Source organism: Rhipicephalus microplus, unplaced genomic scaffold (assembly GCF_043290135.1).
Source record: "Rhipicephalus microplus isolate Deutch F79 unplaced genomic scaffold, USDA_Rmic scaffold_300, whole genome shotgun sequence".
Classification (NCBI taxonomy): domain Eukaryota; kingdom Metazoa; phylum Arthropoda; class Arachnida; order Ixodida; family Ixodidae; genus Rhipicephalus; species Rhipicephalus microplus.
In genome coordinates, this window is record NW_027464869.1 from 106,085 (window position 1) to 115,000 (window position 8,916).

At 56.8% G+C, this 8,916-nt stretch overlaps 2 non-coding genes across 2 annotated transcripts; both read left to right on the forward strand.

Moving 5' to 3' along the window:
- The first annotated feature begins 320 nt into the window (after nt 1–320).
- LOC142793460 (small subunit ribosomal RNA) lies at nt 321–2,135 on the forward strand. The gene has a single exon (XR_012891554.1). It is a non-coding gene; the product is annotated as a small subunit ribosomal RNA (ribosomal RNA).
- Nucleotides 2,136–3,854: 1,719 nt separating this feature from the next.
- Nucleotides 3,855–4,007, forward strand: LOC142793471 (5.8S ribosomal RNA). The gene has a single exon (XR_012891562.1). It is a non-coding gene; the product is annotated as a 5.8S ribosomal RNA (ribosomal RNA).
- The last annotated feature ends 4,909 nt before the right edge of the window (nt 4,008–8,916 follow it).

An 8,916-nucleotide genomic window follows, 5' to 3' on the forward strand; every position in this document is an offset into this window, starting at 1 on the left:
AAGACGCGGGCGTGACCCGTCGTCTGGCGGCTTTGCAGTCTCGGCTCCGTTGCTAGTTCCGGCCGGTCCACCGACAGTGCAGCGGGCTTGGGCAACCCGCACGGCGCGACCGAGTCGATGCAACGAAAAAGAGCGAGCATGAACGTGCTTCTTGCCGCACGGCTCCCACTCGTCTTTCGGGAAGGTTGTGCCGTAGCGAGCTCGAACGCCGTCATCTCGGAGTGCAAAATAAGCGTGTTGGGGCGCCTGAAGGTGGCCTCCGCCGCACACAGACTGCGTCCGGCCCGCCGAAGGCGAGGACGGACGCGCAGTCGAACGATTACCTGGTTGATCCTGCCAGTAATCATATGCTTGTCTCAAAGATTAAGCCATGCATGTCTAAGTACATGCCGAAATAAGGCGAAACCGCGAATGGCTCATTAAATCAGTTATGGTTCCTTAGATCGTTTCTTCCTACTTGGATAACTGTGGCAATTCTAGAGCTAATACATGCAGTGAGCCTGGAGCCCTTTGGGTAACGGGTGCTTTTATTAGACCAAGATCGATCGGGTTTCGGCCCGTATTGTGTGGTGACTCTGGATAACTTTGTGCTGATCGCATGGCCACGAGCCGGCGACGTTTCTTTCAAGTGTCTGCCTTATCAACTTTCGATGGTAGGTTACTTGCTTACCATGGTTGTTACGGGTAACGGAGAATCAGGGTTCGATTCCGGAGAGGGAGCCTGAGAAACGGCTACCACATCCAAGGAAGGCAGCAGGCGCGCAAATTACCCACTCCCGGCACGGGGAGGTAGTGACGAAAAATAACAATACGGGACTCTTTTGAGGCCCCGTAATTGAAATGAGTACACTCTAAATCCTTTAACGAGGATCAATTGGAGGGCAAGTCTGGTGCCAGCAGCCGCGGTAATTCCAGCTCCAATAGCGTATACTAAAGCTGCTGCGGTTAAAAAGCTCGTAGTTGGATCTCAGTTCCAGACGAGTAGTGCATCTACCCGATGCGACGGCTCGGACTGAACATCATGCCGGTTCTTTCTTGGTGCACTTCATTGTGTGCCTCGAGATGGCCGGTGCTTTTACTTTGAAAAAATTAGAGTGCTCAACGCAGGCGAGTCGCCTGAATAAACTTGCATGGAATAATAGAACAAGACCTCGTTTCTGTTCTGTTGGTTTTTGGAATACGAGGTAATGATTAAGAGGGACGGACGGGGGCATTCGTATTGCGGCGCTAGAGGTGAAATTCTTGGACCGTCGCAAGACGAACTACTGCGAAAGCATTTGCCAAGAATGTTTTCATTGATCAAGAACGAAAGTCAGAGGTTCGAAGGCGATCAGATACCGCCCTAGTTCTGACCATAAACGATGCCAACCAGCGATCCGCCTGAGTTACTCAAATGACTCGGCGGGCAGCTTCCGGGAAACCAAAGTATTTGGGTTCCGGGGGAAGTATGGTTGCAAAGCTGAAACTTAAAGGAATTGACGGAAGGGCACCACCAGGAGTGGAGCCTGCGGCTTAATTTGACTCAACACGGGAAAACTTACCCGGCCCGGACACTGGGAGGATTGACAGATTGAGAGCTCTTTCTTGATTCGGTGGATGGTGGTGCATGGCCGTTCTTAGTTGGTGGAGCGATTTGTCTGGTTAATTCCGATAACGAACGAGACTCTAGCCTATTAAATAGGTGCGGGGTTCCCAGCACCTTACAACCTTCTTAGAGGGACAAGCGGCTCCTAGCCGCACGAAACAGAGCAATAACAGGTCTGTGATGCCCTTAGATGTCCGGGGCCGCACGCGCGCTACACTGAAGGAAGCAGCGTGTCTTTATCCCTGTCTGAAAAGACTGGGTAACCCGTGGAACTTCTTTCGTGATTGGGATAGGGGCTTGCAATTGTTCCCCTTGAACGAGGAATTCCCAGTAAGCGCGAGTCATAAGCTCGCGTTGATTACGTCCCTGCCCTTTGTACACACCGCCCGTCGCTACTACCGATTGAATGATTTAGTGAGGTCTTCGGACCGATGTCCGGCGCGGCCTTTCGGTTGCGCCGGTCTGTTGGAAAGATGACCAAACTTGATCATTTAGAGGAAGTAAAAGTCGTAACAAGGTTTCCGTAGGTGAACCTGCGGAAGGATCATTAACGGATTGTGAAGGGTGAGCGCCTCAGCTGCGTCTGCGCCCGACACTTTCTGCCGCTGACCCCGTTTGGACGCGGGGTCGGCTTTTCCCCACGGGGCTGCCTGAATGTGGAGCGGCACCCCGTGACAAATTGTTGCGCCCAGCGGACGCCAACACCGCGACCTTGGACGGTCGGCCAGGTGGCGGACGCGGGTACAAACGGCGCAACGCACTCATAGGTCGGCTTTCGACCCGCCACTGCACCGTGGCTCGAAGCGCTCGAAATGCGCGACCCGACCGCTGCGGGACCGCCTAGTACTGTAAACAGGAGCGGCGGAGCGCGAACGGCGAGTCGTGGTTACGTCGGTAGAAGGCGAGGCTGCGCGTTCCCGAAACGCCAGCCGAGTGCCCTCCCGACCGTTCGAGCGTGCAAGAACGAGACCCGACAATCGCGCGGCGACTGCCAAGTACGAGAGGAACGGCACAAGCGTCGGCGGTCGGTCAAGGAACTGGCGATGTGACGGGTCCGCTGTGCACCAGTGCATACCGTCCCGCCGTCCGCGGCAAGCGCCTCCGCGTCCTCGGGTGACGGAGGCTGCCGGTCGGTTCTTGCAGGCGAGGGATCTCGCTGGCACCGGTTCGCGTTGACGCGCGGCCGGTCATGGCACGGCGATGCGACGGCCGAGGTGCGCAGTACTCGATGGAGGAACCGCACGCTCCGATGACCGTCCCGCCCTCCGCGGCGTATGCGTACCGACCGTAATGGTTGCAGCAGCGCCGGCCGGCTTTTGAATTCGCCACACGAAACACGGTGCGAGATCGCGGTTAGGGGAGCGTCGACGTTGCCAGGCGTTTTGCTTGCTGCCGAGGGAAAGGCGGCACGGCCACGTCGCGCTCGTCGCGATAAGCGGGTCTGCGCGCTTTGGGAAGGTGCCGCAACGACTTGCCGAAAGAGGAAGCACGGAAGAACGAGGGACTTGGACGTCCCGACAATTGAACGCACTTGCGGCCAGGCCCTTGCTGGCTTCGTTCTTCCGCCTCGAGTAGGCTCGTACGCGGCTCCGGCGCCGAAAGTGGTCCTTGGCACCGACTTCGGTGGACGTGGGAAGTGCCGCGCAAGTACGGCGCGCCTGGCTCCACCTGTTGGCTAAAGTAGGCAGCCGGATCGGAATTTTGGTGTGCGGTGGCAAACCGTGGATGCGAAAAAAGCTTGTGCGATTTCGTGGAACAAAAAGCGGGGGTCCCCCTTTTTATGCGGAGGAGACCGACCCGCCTGCCGTGGTGAACCGCGACGCCACGGTAAAAACGGGAGAGGCTTGTCGATGGGACCGTGCATCCCGCGCTCCACGGAGGCCGGGAGGCGGCCGCCCGAGGAAATGTGTAGCCGTCGAGGCCCGCATCTGCGTGCACTCTTATCCAAATGGGTGTACCGCAGGCATTTTCTGGTTAGGCGGGCCAATGAGAGCGAGCACACAACGATACCTACGGGTCCGGCTTGGAGAACCGGCTTCGACGCCTCCCGAGTATTTATAGAGGGGTGGACCACGAAAGCACTCGCAAGTAGCGAAAGCGAAACGCCGTCCGAAACACACCGTTTGCTCGATTTGCGGCAGCCGAAAAAGGCGCGGCAGAGTTTTGGAGTCCAAGCGTGCGCTGAAAAGCGCCCTTCTTGGCCACTGTTTGGCCGAGTGCCAGAAACGTTTGGTTTTGACTGTACGGAATTGAACAAACACTTTTTCACGACTCTAAGCGGTGGATCACTCGGTTCTCGGGTCGATGAAGAACGCAGCCAGCTGCGAGACTTGGTGTGAATTGCAGGACACACTGAGCACTGATTCTTTGAACGCACATTGCGGCCTTGGGTCTTCCCTTGGCTTCGTCTGTCTGAGGGTCGGATCACATATCAAGAGAGCCTTCGGCGCACAAGGGAACGTGAGCCGTCGACTCGTTTTGACCGCGTCGGCAACACGGACAGCACGCTGAACACCTCACAGCGAGCGCCAACAGCGGCCACTCAAGGGCGAGACGGTGGCGACCGTCGTGCCAGAGCCCAACCGAAACGGGGGCGACCGACTGCATTGAGGATGTGGCACCTCGTTGAGACCGCCGCAGGACTTCGAGTCGGAAGGAAGCCTGCAGGGAAAGTGCGGTCGAGGTTGCGTACTCCTCTCTGCGACCGGGCGCGCAAGAGCTGCGAGAGCCACGGACGCGCAACTTTAACGCACGGTAAACACGAGGAGCGAAAGCCGGCCAGCAAAGCTTCTCCAGCCGTGCGCAAAGTGCGCGAGATCGCAGCCTTGCGTTGCGCTTGTTGCCCTCGAAGTAAGCAGGGTGTCCCGTAGACCGGGCGCTCGAACACGCTGCGGGGCCGTGCCTCCTCCAGGCTTTGCCGCGCGAACAGGGAACGTTCGCGCGCAAAGCGCAGGGAGGTGAGGAGGCTGCGCCCGACGTTTGCGGTTCGCTGCGTACGCGGTTGATGCGGAGAGCACGGCGCGACGACTTGCCGCGAAGCGGAAAAAGTCTCCCGCACGAGTTGGCGAAACGTTGGCGAAGCTTAAGGCGTTCTCGTCGTAGTCCGCCGTCGGTCTAAGTGCTTCGCAGTTCCCGTCCCGTTCAAAAAACTGGGCCACTCCAGTTGGGGCGGGGGCGACGCTACACGAGACGATGCCTCTCGCCAGGCTGCGTGGCTGCCCTTGCGGCGGCGGCGACTGGCCTCGGCGGTGTTTGGGCTTTCGACACGGTCGTTTATCACGCAACTGCTCGGACGACGCACGCGCGCAGCGGAATGCTGCTTGCCAGCCTTGTGAAGATGTGACCCTGTACAGGGTTGCGGGCGCACTTGGTAGGGCGTCGTACTCGGTTCGCGATGGGTTTACGAACGTGTCCCGTCACTTCCACGTCACACCGGTTGTGCGCCGCACGCGTGCAGCGGGGAAGCCGATTGCCAGCCTTGTGAAGAAGTGGCCCTGTACAGGGTTGCGGGCGCACTTGGTAGGGCGAGCGCACGCGGTCGTGCAGGAAGTTGATGGAAGCGAATGTATCCGCTGTCGACCTCAGATCAGGCGAGACAACCCGCTGAATTTAAGCATATTGCTACCTGTAGGCTGCCACAAACCATAGTGCGAATGCGCGTGTGCGCCCGACGAAGAAGATGAGGCTCGCTTGCTGCTCGAGCTCGGAGCCAGACTGGCCAGTGCTGCAACCGCTCTTGCAAATATATTTTTCGAATATATTCGCAATACTTTGTCTCGTTACTCACGTAACATATTTGGTGGAGGTGGAACGATCCCCGTCCTCACCACGCAGCTCCGCAGTGGCCGCATCCTCCAGCTTCCCGCCATGGCTTCCAGTGACAACGCGTCCGCTTCACCATCTGCGGCTTCTCCGACAACCTTTGTCGCCGTCCAAACACCACGTGATCCCGGGACATTTTCTGCGCAACCTGGCCTCGACGTCGACAAATGGCTTCGCCTTTATGAACGGGTCAGTCAAACTCACCGTTGGGACCCTACCATGATGCTCGCTAATGTTCTCTTCTACTTGGACGGAACCCCGCGTGTCTGGTACGAGACAAATGAGTCCGAACTCACCAGCTGGGACACGTTCAAGGAGAAGCTACGTGACATCTTTGGGGACCCGACCGGTCGCCACGCAGCTGCACGACAGGAGCTGGCTACCCGTGTCCAGTCGCCAACTGAATCGTATGTGTCATACATCCAAGAAGTTCTCGCTCTTTGCCGAAAAGTGGACGAGGCGATGTCTGAGGCTGAAAAGGTTGGACACGTTTTGAAGGGGATCGCGGACGACGCCTTCAATTTGCTGGTGTACACTAACGTCTCGACCATCGACCGTGTAATTCAAGAATGCCGCCGTTTCGAAACAGCAAAAAGCCGTCGGGTGCGCCCTCCTTTTTCTCGGTTGCCAAACACGGCGGCTACGTCCACCTGCTCCGATTCTACCGTCACACCGCCCTTTGAGCAGAGTGTAACGCGTATCGTTCGACGGGAACTTGAAGCAGCAAGTCCAGCGCCGCTTCAGCCCACTTCTTTCGAACATACGATACCGACAACCCCCGCGATCTCCGTTATTCAGGCGGTCGTACGACAAGAATTCGCCAACCGCGGGTTCCCTGATGCTTGCCCCATCTCTTGCCCCTCCTCCAGACAAATTCCCATTAATGCACCTCGACGTGACCCATTTGTTGCTCCACGATCTCGCAACCCGGCGGAATGGCGAACTCCTGACGACAAACCGATCTGCTTCCGGTGCCACCGCGTTGGACATGTCTCCCGCTACTGCCGTGCCTCCTGGACGCCGCCACATAGGAGCCAGTTTTTCGCACCTTATAGCCCATATGAAGATCTTCGCCGGTATCCGTCCAGCCGTACCGCCCCTGCTTTCGACACGTCTAACAGCCGCCTTCCTGCTCGTTCTCCGTCCCCTCAACGCCGTCGTTCCCCGTCGCCCCAGCCACGCCGCCATCACTCGCCGCCTAACTTTTCATCGTACCCGACGGAAAACTAGACAGTGCAGCCCCTGGAGGTAGTGCTGCATCATCCCTGTCTGAACCAAACCCTCCATTGACGCTTCATACGAACAAAAATCTTGTCGATGTACACGTGGACGGTATTTCTCTGTCGGCACTAGTCGACACTGGCGCTCATGTGTCCATAATCAGCGTTCATCTTTGCCGCCGCTTAAGAAAAGTACTCACGCCCCCTGCTACCGAAGCTGTACGTGTGGCCGATGGCGGCACTGTTCCTGTCATTGGCATGTGTACGGCTCGCATACGCATCGCCGACCGTTACATCCCTGTTCTATTCACGGTGCTCCAGAACTGTCCTCATGACCTCATCTTAGGGATGGACTTCCTGTCGACCCATTCTGCTCTGATCGACTGTTCCGCTGGTACTCTTTGCTTAGACCTTCCTCTTCAGCCGGATATTCACCCTGAACCTCAACACGGCCTTTCTGCCACAGACTTCCTCCGCTTACCGCCTAAAGCCCTCACATTCACCGAATTCGCCACGACCTCACCCGTATTGGATGGGAATTACATCGTCACGCCGATTCCTGATGTCCTACTGGCACGTGACGTCACCGTCCCTCACTGCATCGTAACTGTAGCCTCCAACCGGACCCGTCTACCCGTCATAAATTTCGGCTTCACAAAGCAAGTCCTCCCTGAAGGCATCCTAATTGCCACGTTGCGGTCCTTAGCCGATGATCACGTCACCACTTTCGCAGCCGACGCATGCCCCAATTTTCCTTGTCGCCCACTCGATGCCACATGCCTCGACATGTCAATACGTCCCATGATCGACCCTGACCTTCCCCCAGCGCAATCAGCCGCTCTCGCACGCCTTCTAGCTTCCTACCGTGACATCTTCGACCTTGACGACCGCCCACTCGGCCAAACTTCTCTTGTAAAGCACCGCATCAACACCGGTGATGCTGCTCCCATTCACCGTCGACCGTATCGCGTGTCCGCGTCGGAGCGCCAGATTATTCAAGCTGAAGTGAATAAGATGTTAACTAAAGGCATTATTGAGCCCTCATCAAGCCCATGGGCGTCACCCGTCGTCCTGGTTAAAAAGAAGGACAACACATGGCGTTTTTGCATCGATTACCGGCATCTAAATCGAATCACCAAAAAGGACGTGTATCCTTTACCACGTATTGATGACGCCCTCGATTGTCTCCACGGCGCACGCTACTTTTCATCCATCGACCTTCGTTCTGGTTATTGGCAGATTGCCGTAGACGAGAAAGACCAAGAAAAGACCGCCTTCATCACTCCAGATGGCCTATACCAATTCAAGGTTATGCCCTTCGGTCTATGCAATGCCCCCGCCACGTTCGAACGTATGATGGACTCTCTGCTACACGGGTTCAAATGGTCAACATGCCTGTGTTACCTAGACGACGTCCTCGTATTTGCACCTACGTTTGAGACCCACCTTGAGCGTCTGTCGGCCATTCTCGACGTCTTCCGCAAAGCTGGCCTCCAGTTGAACTCCTCGAAGTGTCACTTCGGCCGCCGACAGATTACCGTGCTGGGCCACCTTGTCGATGCTTCTGGTGTGAGACCGGACCCTGAGAAAATTCGTGCCGTCACGAGTTTCCCAGTACCCCAATCCGCCAAAGATGTCCGGAGCTTTGTAGGACTTTGCTCCTACTTTAGGCGGTTCGTGAAAGATTTTGCGGCAATCGCCCAACCACTTACCGATCTTTTGAAGAAAGGCGTTCCATTTTCGTGGGGGTCCACTCAAGCTGCCGCCTTCTCTCACCTCATAACACTTTTGACGACGCCCCCTATCCTCGCCCACTTTGACCCATCTGCCCGAACTGAGGTCCGAACTGATGCCAGTGGTCACGGTATCGGAGCCGTTCTCGCCCAATGCCAACAGGGACACGACCGCGTTATCGGGTATGCTAGCCGCCTCCTTACACCTGCAGAGCGTAACTATTCGATCACAGAGCGAGAATGCCTTGCTCTTGTCTGGGCGGTCTCAAAATTCCGTCCATATTTATATGGCACTCACTTTTCCGTCGTCACCGACCACCACGCGCTCTGCTGGCTTTCATCCTTAAGAGATCCTACAGGTCGACTTGGTCGCTGGGCTCTGCGACTGCAAGAATACACCTTTTCTGTGATATACAAGTCTGGACGCCTGCACCAGGACGCCGATTGCCTTTCTCGCTATCCAGTTGACCCATCGGCCACCATACCTGACAACGACGCCTGCGTGTGCTCCGTTTCTCAACTGAACCACATAGCCGACGAGCAACGCCGTGATGCA